At 43.2% G+C, this 15801-nt stretch overlaps 11 non-coding genes and 1 pseudogene across 11 annotated transcripts; all 12 read right to left on the reverse strand.

The window, feature by feature from the left end:
• Positions 1-4329: 4329 nt before the first annotated feature.
• On the reverse strand, positions 4330-4492 carry LOC135031545 (U1 spliceosomal RNA). Its single transcript, XR_010227235.1, has one exon. It is a non-coding gene; the product is annotated as a U1 spliceosomal RNA (small nuclear RNA).
• A 152-nt stretch (positions 4493-4644) lies between these two features.
• Positions 4645-4808, reverse strand: LOC135031540 (U1 spliceosomal RNA). Its single transcript, XR_010227230.1, has one exon. It is a non-coding gene; the product is annotated as a U1 spliceosomal RNA (small nuclear RNA).
• A 646-nt stretch (positions 4809-5454) lies between these two features.
• LOC135031543 (U1 spliceosomal RNA) lies at positions 5455-5617 on the reverse strand. Its single transcript, XR_010227233.1, has one exon. It is a non-coding gene; the product is annotated as a U1 spliceosomal RNA (small nuclear RNA).
• Positions 5618-5769: 152 nt separating this feature from the next.
• On the reverse strand, positions 5770-5933 carry LOC135031533 (U1 spliceosomal RNA). The gene has a single exon (XR_010227223.1). It is a non-coding gene; the product is annotated as a U1 spliceosomal RNA (small nuclear RNA).
• A 698-nt stretch (positions 5934-6631) lies between these two features.
• Positions 6632-6767, reverse strand: LOC135031546 (U1 spliceosomal RNA; annotated as a pseudogene).
• A 152-nt stretch (positions 6768-6919) lies between these two features.
• LOC135031539 (U1 spliceosomal RNA) lies at positions 6920-7083 on the reverse strand. Its single transcript, XR_010227229.1, has one exon. It is a non-coding gene; the product is annotated as a U1 spliceosomal RNA (small nuclear RNA).
• A 665-nt stretch (positions 7084-7748) lies between these two features.
• Positions 7749-7911, reverse strand: LOC135031547 (U1 spliceosomal RNA). Its single transcript, XR_010227236.1, has one exon. It is a non-coding gene; the product is annotated as a U1 spliceosomal RNA (small nuclear RNA).
• A 152-nt stretch (positions 7912-8063) lies between these two features.
• On the reverse strand, positions 8064-8227 carry LOC135031534 (U1 spliceosomal RNA). Its single transcript, XR_010227224.1, has one exon. It is a non-coding gene; the product is annotated as a U1 spliceosomal RNA (small nuclear RNA).
• Positions 8228-8898: 671 nt separating this feature from the next.
• Positions 8899-9061, reverse strand: LOC135031542 (U1 spliceosomal RNA). The gene has a single exon (XR_010227232.1). It is a non-coding gene; the product is annotated as a U1 spliceosomal RNA (small nuclear RNA).
• Positions 9062-9213: 152 nt separating this feature from the next.
• On the reverse strand, positions 9214-9377 carry LOC135031535 (U1 spliceosomal RNA). The gene has a single exon (XR_010227225.1). It is a non-coding gene; the product is annotated as a U1 spliceosomal RNA (small nuclear RNA).
• Positions 9378-10048: 671 nt separating this feature from the next.
• LOC135031541 (U1 spliceosomal RNA) lies at positions 10049-10211 on the reverse strand. Its single transcript, XR_010227231.1, has one exon. It is a non-coding gene; the product is annotated as a U1 spliceosomal RNA (small nuclear RNA).
• Positions 10212-10362: 151 nt separating this feature from the next.
• Positions 10363-10526, reverse strand: LOC135031538 (U1 spliceosomal RNA). The gene has a single exon (XR_010227228.1). It is a non-coding gene; the product is annotated as a U1 spliceosomal RNA (small nuclear RNA).
• Positions 10527-15801: the final 5275 nt, after the last annotated feature.

Consider the following 15801-nt stretch of genomic DNA (forward strand, 5'->3'; position numbering starts at 1 on the left):
GTGGGGTAAAGAGGGGTCAGTAAAGATACTAAGCTGAAGTACTTAGAACACTTCTTGAATTAAGACACAACCTGCAAGAAAAAGTATGCAATATGGGTGAAAAGGCAAATGTCAGAGGCCTGATACAAGTGACCAGCTCCACACCTTGCACCACATAGCGTTATGTTAAACTGGGATATGTTCTTTTTTGGTGTGTGTGTGTGTGTGTGTGTGTGTGTGTGTATGTGTGTGGGGGGGGGGGTGCCAAACGAAATTTTTGCCATTGGCTCCTTTGGTCTAGAACCAGCCCTGATCACAAAATATTTTTGTCTGAGCAGACTGGACACTGATCAGCGTTGGCTCATTCTCAGCCCCCCGCCCAGCCTCTGCTGCCAACAGACTGCTATTAGCTAGTTAACCTTCTGCCTTCCCTATCTATGACACAGACTGCTGCTAATGCTACCAGACTGTTCCCAGTGGCTTCACACCAACAGTGAATCCCAGCCGATGATGTAGGGCAGCGTGTGGGGGAGGGGGTCAGTTGCTGTGGCTCCAACATGGTAACCGCCAATGGACTGCAATGCTTTATCGAAAGGGGGGCGCCAGTCCCTTACTTTGCCAGGGGCGCTTGGACCCCTAGCTACACCTCTGTTGACCCTAACCGATACCCCTAAACTAACCATAATTCCTGCAGTAAAAATCCATGTTTCTATGTATATAGGGGGTCATTCCGAGTTGATCGCATGCTGCCGTTGTTCGCTGCGTAGCAATCAGTTGAAAAAAAATGGCTAATCTGTGCATGCGCATGCTCCGTAATGTGCATGCGCATCGTACGGGTACAAAGTCCATTGTGGTTTTGCACTAGTTCTAGCGATTATTCCAATCACAGAACAGGCCACAAGGAGATTGACAGAAAGAGGGCGTTTCTGGGTGTCAACTGACCGTTTTCAGGGAGTGCTTGGAAAAATGCAGGCGTGGCAGAAGAAATGCAGACGTGGCTGGGCATTCGCTGGATGGGTGTGTGACATCAAAAGCCGTCCCTCGGTTGTTAGAATCAACGCACACGAAGTGTAACTACAGTGCTGGTCTTATTTTGAAACGATTTTGCAGGCGCTCTGCTGCTCAAGTGTTCGCACTTCTCCAAAGTGAATATACACTCTCCAGTGGGCAGCGACAATGCGTTTGCATGGCTGCTAAAAACTGCTAGCGAGCAATCAACTCAGAATGACCCCCATAGTGTATTGCAAGAAAATATCTGTAAATCCAATGGTACCGTAAGTGCGGTATATACTCGCACTTCTTTGCGGGGTGAGAACATCTCCCCTAAGTGAAGTCAGCCCTATGAATAGAGTTTGTGTGATCCCTGTGCAGCAGTCACAGAAAGGGTTCATCTCTGCAGTTTGTCACTCAAATTACATTGCTGCATTTTTTCTAGAAGTGGATCTGAGAGCTGTTACCCGCAGACCAGCTACAATAATTATCCTGGGTACTCACTAGACCAGTGGTTCTCAAACTGCACCCTGGGGTGCCTCAGGACACTTGCAGGGGTGCCTTGGATTGGTGGTCCAGGACCAATTCAAAATATTTATAGTTAGTGTTATAGGCAAAACCAGTGCTGTTGGCTGGCAATCATAACATATGTGCACAAGCAGAAGCAAATCCTGTCCCCTACCAAAGGGCCAGTGCTAGGGTGTTTGGCGCCTCCCTGCAAACTATTAATTTGGGCCCTCTCTCCAATACTTAATAAAGGGACAGTGCGCTCCTTAAAAAAAGAAGGTGTGGTATCACAAGGAAGGGGCATGGCCACACAATAGCACCCCAAATCAAAATACGCCACACAGTAGCACTATCTTATTGTCATTACACCGCATGTAATAATAATAATAATAATACCCACAGTCGCAGTGCCCTTTATACACATAACCACCATATCAGTGCAGCTTACACACATAATGCCAACAGAAGCAGTGCCCCTTCTACACATGCCCACGGTGGCAATCCTTTACATGGCAAATATCAACCTGGTTTTGCCATGTAAAGGATTGCCACTTTAAAAACAAACAATCAAACAAAAACAAAAAAAACAACAGGAAAAAACACAAAATCTCTCACTTTCTGATTCTCACACCCTATTACATTCCTCCCTATATATTTAAATGTTTCTATTACTGTATGTTCCCTCTTCCCTTCTCCAAACTATACACATCAACATTTTTTAGTATTTCCAGGTAAGTTTTGTGATGTAGGCCATGCACAATTTTAGTTGCCCTAATGTATTTACAGCCTTCTGGAGATATGGCTTCTGGAACTGAACACAGGATTCTAAATGTGGCTGTACCAAGGACCTATACAGTGGCATTACAGGTTGAGTATCCCTTATCCAAAATGCTTGGGACCAGAGGAATTTTGGATATCGGATTTTTCTGTATTTTGGAATAATTGCATACCATAACGAGATATTATGGTGATGGGACCTAAATCTAAGCACAGAAGGCATTTATGTTTCATATACACCTTATACACACAGCCTGAAGGTCATTTTAGCCAATATTTTTTATAACTTTGTGCATTAAACAAAGTGTGTGTATATTCACAGAATTCATTTATGTTTCATATACACCTTATACACACAGTCTGAAGTTCATTTAATACAATATTTTTAATAACTTTGAGTATTAAACAAAGTTTGTGTACACTGAGCCATCAAAACACAAAGGTTTCACTATCTCAGTCTCACTCAAAAAAGTCCGTATTTCGGAATATTCCGTATTTCGGAATATTTGGATATGGGATACTCAACCTGTATTACTTTTTTCTGCTACTGGTTCTTTAACCTATGCAAACAAGCATCTGACTTGCCTTTCCTATTGCTTTGTTACATTGCTTACCTGAAATAGTAATACTTAGATAGCTTTCCTCTTGCCATTATAATGCCCTTAATATTATAGTTAGCCTTTGCATTTTTGAGACGTGTATGATTTTGCATTTTTTGGCATTAAATGTTGCCATGTTCTTGACCATTCCTCTAGTCCAGGGGCGGAACTGCCAGAGACAACGGAGTCAGTTGCCGCCGGGCTCCAGCCCTAAAGGGGCTTCCTCCATTGCCCCCCGGCTGAAGCACTCACTCATCATGGGAAAGTACCAATGTGTTTCTTCGTTGGTTGATGGAAGAAACATCTTACAAAAACTCTCCAGATTATTGACTTTTTAAAGTTTTTCTAGGAAACGTTTTAGATGAATGCTTATTAGCCTTTGTCAGTATGAACTTTCGCAAAGTGTCTCTGTGGCGCAATCAGTTAGTATGTACGGCTATTAACCAAAAGGTTGGTGGTTCAATCCCACCCAGGGACCTAATTGACCTTGTTATCAGATTTTGGTGATCTTTAAGTAGACAAGTCAAATTTCATACCCCCTGTTATGGTGTAGGGTACCTGGCCTTCTCTGATGTAATCAGAGTTAGATTTGATTCAGTGATTTTATAAAAACATCTAGGAAGCACAATTTAGCAGTGGGTTGCAGAGAAAAAGAAATATGCTGGCAAAAAAATCAAATTGCGTGATTAAACAGCTCTTCATTTTCTGGCTTTATTTTTATGCTAACAAATTTGTTCTCTGAAAAGTGTCCACAAAGCCAAGTCTCTGATTAACACCTTTGTAGGGATGGTTTTTCACCTATTACTAAATTAAACTTGCTTCATTGGAAAGGCAGCAAGATGCATCCTCATTTCAATGTCTACTGAAATAATACAGGTTGACACAAGGAAACATTAACGCCACTGCATCCTTGCTGCTTTCTCATGTGGAAGTCTGTTTAATGTGAAAACAAGGTGATATCTAATTAGCACACAGGTAAGGAATTAAGAAAATCTTTATTTAAGGGTGAAGATGTTTCTCACAAAATCGTTGCCCCAATGCATCATTGAAATTCAAGCTGGAAAGATGATTTTAATATATCACTTGTACATTTTGTATTGCTCTTCTGGTGACAATGTAGTTTGATTTTGTCAATTACCATTTTAATAATAGGGTAAAGAAAATTAAGTGGATTTTTGAAAGAAAACAATACTGTCAATATACTATTAAAACAAATTAAAATGGTAAAAGTTATTGTACTTTAAGTAAAAATAAAAGAGCCAAAATATCAATCCCAGTTTTGGATTACTTTAGTTAACAAAAAAAAGGGTGTGGGCCCTGCAGCACTACCTGTAGTTTGCATTGTGTGTTGGAAGGCACAAAGTAAGCAGACGGGAGAAGTCAGGATAGTGCGCAAGGGCATAGAAGGGAGCGGCTCAAGAAAAGAGAAGTGGAAACAGACAGCAAACTAGGCTGGAGAGAGACCTGAGACAAAGAGATCTGAATTATACGAGAGACGACCAGGGTAAACACAAATTATGCAGTCAAGTTTCCCACATTTGGGGAAATCACAGGGGCAGCACACCCAGAGTGCAATGGGTGAGCCTTGCCCTGGGAGAAGCACCTACATGATCATAGTATCTCACCTGGCAGGTAAGTAGGAGTTGGGCTAGAGCTGGGGAGGGTCGCTGCTCGGGTACCCCCCTGTCAAGTGAAGGAGATCCAACTGAGGCAGCACAAGGGAACTCTCGAAAGAGGAACAAGGCTAGAGGAAGATCTGAGACAAAGAAATCTGATTTTTACCAGAGTTGACCAGAAGAAAGCACAAACACAGTCCCCCACTACCACAAATAATGCTGTCGAGTTTCCCACATTTGGGGAAATCACAGGGGTCAGCATACCCAGAATGCAATGAATGAACCTCACCCTGGGAGAACAATCTTCATGACCATGGTATCTCCTATGCAAAATAAGTATGATTTGGGATAGGGCTGGGGAGGGCCGCTGCTCAGGCACATCTCTGTCAAGTAAAGAAGATTCAACTGAGGCAGCACAAGGGAACTCTCATCTGGGGACAACAACTGCAGGGAGAACACATATTTTCAGATGAACATGGGAGGGCAGAAGGCTGCCTAATACTGAAGCACCCCCAAACAACAAACCAAATGCAACAACTAGTGCAAGCATTCCTGGGGGAAGGCCTGCAGCAGATGGATTTGCATATGGTGATGTCATCCAAGCAGTGGGTCAAAGTTGGCTTCAACCCTCGTCTGCATATGAAAAGAAAAAAGGGATGTGCAGGGCATGGTGTCCTTTTGTGGCGCTTGGATGACCCCTCCTTCGGTGTGGGGCTCATGTTGGCTATGCCCCAGCCCCTGAAGCATTCAAGATGATTTCTTGCAGCAGCTGGGCACTGTAACAGCTCCAGAGTTGCTCTGTAAAGCATGTAAAAGGGTGTGGGCCCTGCAGCACTACCTGTAGTATGCATTGTGTGTTGGAAGGCACAAAGTAAGCAGACGGGAGAGGTCAGGAAAGTGCGCAACTGCATAGAAGGGAGCGGCTCAAGAAAAGAGAAGTGGAAACAGACAGCAAACTAGGCTGGAGAAAGACCTGAGACAAAGAGATCTGAATTATATGAGAGCCGACCAGAGGAAACACAAATTATGCAGTCAAGTGTCCCACATTTGGGGAAATCGCAGGAGCAGCACACCCAGAGTGCAATGGGTGAGCCTTGCCCTGGGAGAAGCACCTTCCTGATCATAGTATCTCACCTGGCAGGTAAATAGGAGTTGGGCTAGAGCTGGGGAGGGTCGCTGCTCGTGCACCCCCCTGTCAAGTGAAGGAGATCCAACTGAAGCAGCACAAGGGAACTCTCGAAAGAAGAACAAGGCTAGAGGAAGATCTGAGACAAAGAAATCTGACTTTTACCAGAGCTGACCAGAGGAAAGCACAAACACAGTCCCCCACTACCACAAATAATGCAGTCGAGTTTCCCACATTTGGGGAAATCACAGGGGTCAGCATACCCAGAATGCAATGAATGAACCTCACCCTGGGAGAACAATCTTCATGACCATGGTATCTCCTATGCAAAATAAGTATGATTTGGGATAGGGCTGGGGAGGGCCGCTGCTCAGGCACATCTCTGTCAAGTAAAGGAGATTCAACTGAGGCAGCACAAGGGAACTCTCATCTGGGGACAACAACTGCAGGGAGAACACATATTTTCAGATGAACATGGGAGGGCAGAAGGCTGCCTAATACTGAAGCACCCCCAAACAACAAACCAAATGCAACAACTAGTGCAAGCATTCCTGGGGGAAGGCCTGCAGCAGATTGATTTGCATATGGTAATGCCATCCAAGCAGTGGGTCAAAGTTGGCTTCAACCCTCGTCTGCATATGAAAAGAGAAAAGGGGTGTGCAGGGCATGGCGGCCTTTTGCGGCGCTTGGATGACCCTTAGTTCGCATTAAACACCTCCACCCTCCTTCGGTGTGGGGCTCATGTTGGCTATGCCCCAGCCCCTGAAGCATTCAAGCTGATTTCTTGATGCAGCTGGGCACTGTAACAGCTCCAGAGCTGCTCTGTAAGGCAAGGAAAAGGGTGTGGGCCCTGCAGCACTACCTGTAGTTTGCATTGTGCATTGTAAGGCACAAAGTAAGCAGACGGGAGAAGTCAGGATAGTGCGCAAGGGCATAGAAGGGAGCGGCTCAAGAAAAGAGAAGTGGAAACAGACAGCAAACTAGGCTGGAGAGAGACCTGAGACAAAGAGATCTGAATTATACGAGAGCCGACAAGGGGAAACACAAATTATGCAGTCAAGTGTCCCACATTTGGGGAAATTGCTGGAGCAGCACACCCAGAGTGCAATGGGTGAGCCTTGCCCTGGGAGAAGCACCTTCATGATCATAGTATCTCACCTGGCAGGTAAGTAGGAGTTGGGCTAGAGCTGGGGAGGGTCGCTGCTCGGGCACCCCCCTGTCAAGTGAAGGAGATCCAACTGAGGCAGCACAAGGGAACTCTCGAAAGAGGAACAAGGCTAGAGGAAGATCTGAGACAAAGAAATCTGACTTTTACCAGAGCTGACCAGAGGAAAGCACAAACACAGTCCCCCTCTACCACAAATAATGCAGTCGAGTTTCCCACATTTGGGGAAATCACAGGGGTCAGCATACCCAGAATGCAATGAATGAACCTCACCCTGGGAGAACAATCTTCATGACCATGGTATCTCCTATGCAAAATAGGTATGATTTGGGATAGGGCTGGGGAGGGCCGCTGCTCAGGCACATCTCTGTCAAGTAAAGGAGATTCAACTGAGGCAGCACAAGGGAACTCTCATCTGGGGACAACAACTGCAGGGAGAACACATATTTTCAGATGAACATGGGAGGGCAGAAGGCTGCCTAATACTGAAGCACCCCCAAACAACAAACCAAATGCAACTACTAGTACAAGCATTCCTGGGGGAAGGCCTGCAGCAGATGGATTTGCATATGGTGATGTCATCCAAGCAGTGGGTCAAAGTTGGCTTCAACCCTCATCTGCATATGAAAAGAGAAAAGGGGCGTGCAGGGCATGGCGGCCTTTTGCGGCGCTTGGATGACCCTTAGTTCGCATTAAACACCCCCACCCTCCTTCGGTGTGGGGCTCATATTGGCAATGCCCCAGCCTTCAAGCTGATTTCTTGCAGCAGCTTGGCACTGTAACAGCTCCAGAGCTGCTCTGTAAGGCAAGTAAAAGGTTGTGGGCCCTGCAGCACTACCTGTAGTTTGCATTGTGCATTGGAAGGCACAAAGAAAGCAGACAGGAGTAGAAGTCAGGATAGTGCACAAGGGTATAGAAGGGAGGGGCTCAAAAAAAAAGAAGTGGAAACAGACAGCAAACTAGGCTGGAGAGAGACCTTAGACAAAGAGATCTGAATTATATGAAAGCCGACCAGTGGAAACACAAATTATGCCGTCAAGTTTCCCACATTTGGGGAAATCACAGGGGCAGCACACCCAGAGTGCAATGGATGAGCCTTGCCCTGGGGGAAGCACCTTCATGATCATAGTATCTCACCTGGCAGGTAAGTAGGAGTTGGGCTAGAGCTGGGGAGGGTCGCTGCTCGGGCACCCCCCTGTCAAGTGAAGGAGATCCAACTGAGGCAGCACAAGGGAACTCTCGAAAGAAGAACAAGGCTAGAGGAAGATCTGAGACAAAGAAATCTGACTTTTACCAGAGCTGACCAGAGGAAAGCACAAACACAGTCCCCCACTACCACAAATAATGCAGTCGAGTTTCCCACATTTGGGGAAATCACAGGGGTCAGCATACCCAGAATGCAATGAATGAACCTCACCCTGGGAGAACAATCTTCATGACCATGGTATCTCCTATGCAAAATAAGTATGATTTGGGATAGGGCTGGGGAGGGCCGCTGCTCAGGCACATCTCTGTCAAGTAAAGGAGATTCAACTGAGGCAGCACAAGGGAACTCTCATCTGGGGACAACAACTGCAGGGAGAACACATATTTTCAGATGAACATGGGAGGGCAGAAGGCTGCCTAATACTGAAGCACCCCCAAACAACAAACCAAATGCAACAACTAGTGCAAGCATTCCTGGGGGAAGGCCTGCAGCAGATGGATTTGCATATGGTGATGTCATCCAAGCAGTGGGTCAAAGTTGGCTTCAACCCTCGTCTGCATATGAAAAGAGAAAAGGGGCGTGCAGGGCATGGCGGCCTTTTGCGGCGCTTGGATGACCCCTAGTTCGCATTAAACACCTCCACCCTCCTTCGGTGTGGGGCTCATGTTGGCTATGCCCCAGCCCCTGAAGCATTCAAGCTGATTTCTTGCAGCAGCTGGGCACTGTAACAGCTCCAGAGCTGCTCTGTAAGGCAAGTAAAAGAGTGTGGGCCCTGCAGCACTACCTGTAGTTCGCATTGTGCGTTGGAAGGCACAAAGTAAGCAGACGGGAGAAGTCAGGATAGTGCGCAAGGGCATAGAAGGGAGCGGCTCAAGAAAAGAGAAGTGGAAACAGACAGCAAACTAGGCTGGAGAGAGACCTGAGACAAAGAGATCTGAATTATACGAGAGCCGACCAGAGGAAACACAAATTATGCAGTCAAGTGTCCCACATTTGGGGAAATCGCAGGAGCAGCACACCCAGAGTGCAATGGGTGAGCCTTGCCCTGGGAGAAGCACCTTCCTGATCATAGTATCTCACCTGGCAGGTAAGTAGGAGTTGGGCTAGAGCTGGGGAGGGTCGCTGCTCGGGCACCCCCCTGTCAAGTGAAGGAGATCCAACTGAGGCAGCACAAGGGAACTCTCGAAAGAAGAACAAGGCTAGAGGAAGATCTGAGACAAAGAAATCTGACTTTTACCAGAGCTGACCAGAGGAAAGCACAAACACAGTCCCCCACTACCACAAATAATGCAGTCGAGTTTCCCACATTTGGGGAAATCACAGGGGTCAGCATACCCAGAATGCAATGAATGAACCTCACCCTGGGAGAACAATCTTCATGACCATGGTATCTCCTATGCAAAATAAGTATGATTTGAGATAGGGCTGGGGAGGGCCGCTGCTCAGGCACATCTCTGTCAAGTAAAGGAGATTCAACTGAGGCAGCACAAGGGAACTCTCATCTGGGGACAACAACTGCAGGGAGAACACATATTTTCAGATGAACATGGGAGGGCAGAAGGCTGCCTAATACTGAAGCACCCCCAAACAACAAACCAAATGCAACAACTAGTGCAAGCATTCCTGGGGGAAGGCCTGCAGCAGATTGATTTGCATATGGTAATGCCATCCAAGCAGTGGGTCAAAGTTGGCTTCAACCCTCGTCTGCATATGAAAAGAGAAAAGGGGCGTGCAGGGCATGGCGGCCTTTTGCGGCGCTTGGATGACCCCTAGTTCGCATTAAACACCTCCACCCTCCTTCGGTGTGGGGCTCATGTTGGCTATGCCCCAGCCCCTGAAGCATTCAAGCTGATTTCTTGCAGCAGCTGGGCACTGTAACAGCCCCAGAGCTGCTCTGTAAGGCAAGTAAAAGGGTGTGGGCCCTGCAGTACTACCTGTAGTTTGCATTGTGCAATGGAAAGCACAAAGTAAGCAGACGGGAGAAGTCAGGATAGTGCGCAAGGGCATAGAAGGGAGCGGCTCAAGAAAAGAGAAGTGGAAACAGACAGCAAACTAGGCTGGAGAGAGACCTGAGACAAAGAGATCTGAATTATACGAGAGCCGACCAGGGGAAACACAAATTATGCAGTCAAGTTTCCCACATTTGGGTAAATCGCAGGAGCAGCACACCCAGAGTGCAATGGGTGAGCCTTGCCCTGGGAGAAGCACCTTCATGATCATAGTATCTCACCTGGCAGGTAAGTAGGAGTTGGGCTAGAGCTGGGGAGGGTTGCTGCTCGGGTACCCCCTGTCAAGTGAAGGAGATCCAACTGAGGCAGCGCAAGGGAACTCTAGAAAAAAGAACAAGGCTAGAGGAAGATCTGAGACAAAGAAATCTGACTTTTACCAGAGCTGACCAGAGGAAAGCACAAACACAGTCCCCCACTACCACAAATAATGCAGTCGAGTTTCCCACATTTGGGGAAATCATAGGGGTCAGAATACCCAGAATGCAATGAATGAACCTCACCCTGGGAGAACAATCTTCATGACCATGGTATCTCCTATGCAAAATAAGTATGATTTGGGATAGAGCTGGGGAGGGCCACTGCTCAGGCACATCTCTGTCAAGTAAAGGAGATTCAACTGAGGCAGCACAAGGGAACTCTCATCTGGGGACAACAACTGCAGGGAGAACACATATTTTCAGATGAACATGGGAGGGCAGAAGGCTGCCTAATACTGAAGCACCCCCAAACAACAAACCAAATGCAACAACTAGTGCAAGCATTCTTGGGGGAAGGCCTGCAGCAGATGGATTTGCATATGGTGATGTCATCCAAGCAGTGGGTCAAAGTTGGCTTCAACCCTCGTCTGCATATGAAAAGAGAAAAGGGGCGTGCAGGGCATGGCGGCCTTTTGCGGCGCTTGGATGACCCCTAGTTCGCATTAAACACCTCCACCCTCCTTCGGTGTGGGGCTCATGTTGGCTATGCCCCAGCCCCTTAAGCATTCAAGCTGATTTCTTGCAGCAGCTGGGCACTGTAACAGCTCCAGAGCTGCTCTGTAAGGCAAGTAAAAGGGTCTCTGTGGTGCAATCAGTTAGTATGTACTGCTATTAACCAAAAGGTTGGTGGTTCAATCCCACCCAGGGACCTAATTGACCTTGTTATCAGATTTTGGTGATCTTAAAGTAGACAAGTCAAAATTTCAAACCCCCTGTTATGGTGTAGGGTACCTGGCCTTCTCTGATGTAATCAGAGTTAGATTTGATTCAGTAATTTTATAAAAACATCTAGGTAGCACAATTTAGCAGTGGGTTGCAGAGAAAAAGAAATATGCTGGCAAAAAAATCAAATTGCGTGATTAAACAGCTCTTCATTTTCTGGCTTTATTTTTATGCTAACAAATTTGTTCTCTGAAAAGTGTCCACAAGGCCAAGTCTCTGATTAACACCTTTGTAGGGATGGTTTTTCACCTATTACTAAATTAAACTTGCTTCATTGGAAAGGCAGCAAGATGCATCCTCATTTCAATGTCTACTGAAATAATACAGGTTGACACCAGGAAACATTAACGCCACTGCATCCTTGCTGCTTTCTCATGTGGAAGTCTGTTTAATGTGAAAACAAGGTGATATCTAATTAGCACACAGGTAAGAAATTACGAAAATCTTTATTTAAGGGTGAAGATGTTTCTCACAAAATTGTTGCCCCAATGCATCATTGAAATTCAAGTTGGAAAGATGATTTTAATATATCACTTGTACATTTTGTATTGCTCTTCTGGTGACAATGTAGTTTTTTTTGTCAATTACCATTTTAATAATAGGGTAAAGAAAATTAAGTGGATTTTTGAAAGAAAACTATACTTTCAATATACTATTAAAACAAATTAAAATGGTAAAAGTTATTGTACTTTAAGTAAAAATAAAAGAGCAAAAATATCAATCCCAGTTTTGATTACTTAAATTAACAAAAAAAAATGCATATAGCAAAGGATAGTTTCAATCTGCCTACCTCTGGGTTATGGGTCCAGCATTCTTCCATTGCAGTACTCTGCTGCACATGTAAGTGCAAGAGATCCTGAAGCACTCACTCATCATGGGAAAGTACCAATGTGTTTATTCATTGGTTGATGGAAGAAACATCTTACAAAAACTCTCCAGATTATTGATTTTTTAATGTTTTTCTAGGAAACGTTCTAGATGTATGCTTATTAGCCTTTGTCAGTGTGTACTGTTTGCAAAGTGTCTCTGTGGCGCAATTGGTTAGTGTGTTCGGCTATTAACCAAAAGGTTGGTGGTTCAATCCCACCCAGGGATGTAATTGACCTTGTGATCAGATTTTGGAGATATTTAATTAGACAAGTCAAAATTTCAAACCTCCTCTTATGGTGTAGGGTACCTGGCCTTCTCTGATGTAATCAGAGTTAGATTTGATTCAGTAATTTTATAAAAACATCTAGGTAGCACAATTTAGCAGTGGGTTGCAGAGAAAAAAAATATGCTGGCAGAAAAATCCAATTGAGTGATTAAACAGCTCTTCATTTTCTGGCTTTATTTTTATGCTAACAAATTTGTTCTCTGAAAAGTGTCCACAAAGCCAAGTCTCTGATTAACACCTTTGTAAGGATGGTTTTTCACCTATTACTAAATTAAACTTGCTTCATTGGAAAGGCAGCAAGATGCATCCTCATTTCAATGTCTACTGAAATAATACAGGTTGACACCAGGAAACATTAACGCCACTGCATCCTTGCTGCTTTCTCATGTGGAAGTCTGTTTAATGTGAAAACAAGGTGATATCTAATTAGCACACAGGTAAGGAATTAAGAAAATCTTTATTTAAGGGTGAAGATGTTTCTCACAAAATTGTTGACCCAATGCATCATTGAAATTCAAGCTGGAAAGATGAATTTAATATATCACTTGTACATTTTGTATTGCTCTTCTGGTGACAATGTAGTTTGTTTTTGTCAATTACCATTTTAATAATAGGGTAAAGAAAATGAAGTGGATTTTTGAAAGAAAACAATACTGTCAATATACTATTAAAACAAATTAAAATGGTAAAAGTTATTGTACTTTAAGTAAAAATAAAAGAGCAAAAATATCAATCCCAGTTTTGATTACTTAAATTAACAAAAAAAATGCATATAGCAAAGGATAGTTTCAATCTGCCTACCTCTGGGTTATGGGCCCAGCATGCTTCCATTGCAGTACTCTGCTGCACATGTAAGTGCAAGAGATCCTGAAGCACTCACTCATCATGGGAAAGTACCAATGTGTTTCTTCGTTGGTTGATGGAAGAAACATCTTACAAAAACTCTCCAGATTATTGACTTTTTAAAGTTTTTCTAGGAAACGTTTTAGATGAATGCTTATTAGCCTTTGTCAGTATGTACTTTTTGCAAAGTGTCTCTGTGGCGCAATCGGTTAGTGTGTTTGACTATTAACCAAAAGGTTGGTGGTTCAATCCCACCCAGGGACGTAATTAACCTTGTGATCAGATTTTGGTGATATTTATGTAGACAAGTCAAAATTTCAAACCTCCTCTTATGGTGTAGGGTACATGGCCTTCTCTGATGTAATCAGAGTTAGATTTGATTCAGTGATTTTATAAAAAACAGCTAGGAAGCACAATTTAGCAGTGGGTTGCAGAGAAAAAAAATATGCTGGCAGAAAAATCCAATCGAGTGATTAAACAGCTCTTCATTTTCTGGCTTTATTTTTATGCTAACAAATTTGTTCTCTGAAAAGTGTCCACAAAGCCAAGTCTCTGATTAACACCTTTGTAATGATGGTTTTTCACCTATTACTAAATTAAACTTGCTTCATTGGAAAGGCAGCAAGATGCATCCTCATTTCAATGTCTACTGAAATAATACAAGTTGACACCAGGAAACATTAACGCCACTGCATCCTTGCTGCTTTCTCATGTGGAAGTCTGTTTAATGTGAAAACAAGGTGATATCTAATTAGCACACAGGTAAGGAATTAAGAAAATCTTTATTTAAGGGTGAAGATGTTTCTCACAAAATTGTTGACCCAATGCATCATTGAAATTCAAGCTGGAAAGATGATTTTAATATATCACTTGTACATTTTGTATTGCTCTTCTGGTGACATTGCAGTTTGTTTTTGTCAATTACCATTTTAATAATAGGGTAAAGAAAATGAAGTGGATTTTTGAAAGAAAACAATACTGTCAATATACTATTAAAACAAATTAAAATGGTACAAGTTATTGTACTTTAAGTAAAAATAAAAGAGACTAAAATTTCAATCCCAGTTTTTGATTACTTTAATTAACAAAAAAAAATGCATATAGCAGAGGATAGTTTCAATCTGCCTACCTCTGGGTTATGGGCCCAGCATGCTTCCATTGCAGTACTCTGCTGCACATGTAAGTTCAAGAGATCCTGAAGCACTCACTCATCATGGGAAAGTACCAATGTGTTTCTTCGTTGGTTGATGGAAGAAACATCTTACAAAAACTCTCCAGATTATTGACTTTTTAAAGTTTTTCTAGGAAACGTTTTAGATGAATGCTTATTAGCCTTTGTCAGTATGGACTTTTGCAAAGTGTCTCTGTGGCGCAATCAGTTAGTATGTACGGCTATTAACCAAAAGGTTGGTGGTTCAATCCCACCCAGGGACCTAATTGACCTTGTTATCAGATTTTGGTGATCTTTAAGTAGACAAGTCAAAATTTCAAACCCCCTGTTATGGTGTAGGGTACCTGGCCTTCTCTGATGTAATCAGAGTTAGATTTGATTCAGTGATTTTATAAAAACAGCTAGGAAGCACAATTTAGCAGTGGGTTGCAGATAAAAAAAATATGCTGGCAGAAAAATCCAATTGAGTGATTAAACAGCTCTTTATTTTCTGGCTTTATTTTTATGCTAACAAATTTGTTCTCTGAAAAGTGTCCACAAAGCCAAGTCTCTGATTAACACCTTTGTAAGGATGGTTTTTCACCTATTACTAAATTAAACTTGCTTCATTGGAAAGGCAGCAAGATGCATCCTCATTTCAATGTCTACTGAAATAATACAGGTTGACACCAGGAAACATTAACACCACTGCATCCTTGCTGCTTTCTCATGTGGAAGTCTGTTTAATGTGAAAACAAGGTGATATCTAATTAGCACACAGGTAAGGAATTAAGAAAATCTTTATTTAAGGGTGAAGATGTTTCTCACAAAATCGTTGCCCCAATGCATCATTGAAATTCAAGCTGGAAAGATGATTTTAATATATCACTTGTACATTTTGTATTGCTCTTCTGGTGACAATGTAGTTTGTTTTTGTCAATTACCATTTTAATAATAGGGTAAAGAAAATTAAGTGGATTTTTGAAAGAAAACAATACTGTCAATATACTATTAAAACAAATTAAAATGGTAAAAGTTATTGTACTTTAAGTAAAAATAAAAGAGCCAAAATATCAATCCCAGTTTTGGATTACTTTAATTAACAAAAAAAAAAAAAGCATACAGCAGAGGATAGTTTCAATCTGCCTACCTCTGGGTTATGGGTCCAGCATGCTTCCATTGCAGTACTCTGCTGCACATGTAAGTGCAAGAGATCCTGAAGCACTCACTCATCATGGGAAAGTACCAATGTGTTTCTTCGTTGGTTGATGGAAGAAACATCTTACAAAAACTCTCCAGATTATTGACTTTTTAAAGTTTTGCTAGGAAACGTTTTAGATGAATGCTTATTAGCCTTTGTCAGTATGGACTTTTGCAAAGTGTCTCTGTGGCGCAATCAGTTAGTATGTACGGCTATTAACCAAAAGGTTGGTGGTTCAATCCCACCCAGGGACGTAATTGACCTTGTTATCAGATTT

This window comes from Pseudophryne corroboree, unplaced genomic scaffold (genome assembly GCF_028390025.1).
Source record: "Pseudophryne corroboree isolate aPseCor3 unplaced genomic scaffold, aPseCor3.hap2 scaffold_517, whole genome shotgun sequence".
In the NCBI taxonomy this organism is placed as follows: Eukaryota; Metazoa; Chordata; class Amphibia; order Anura; family Myobatrachidae; genus Pseudophryne; species Pseudophryne corroboree.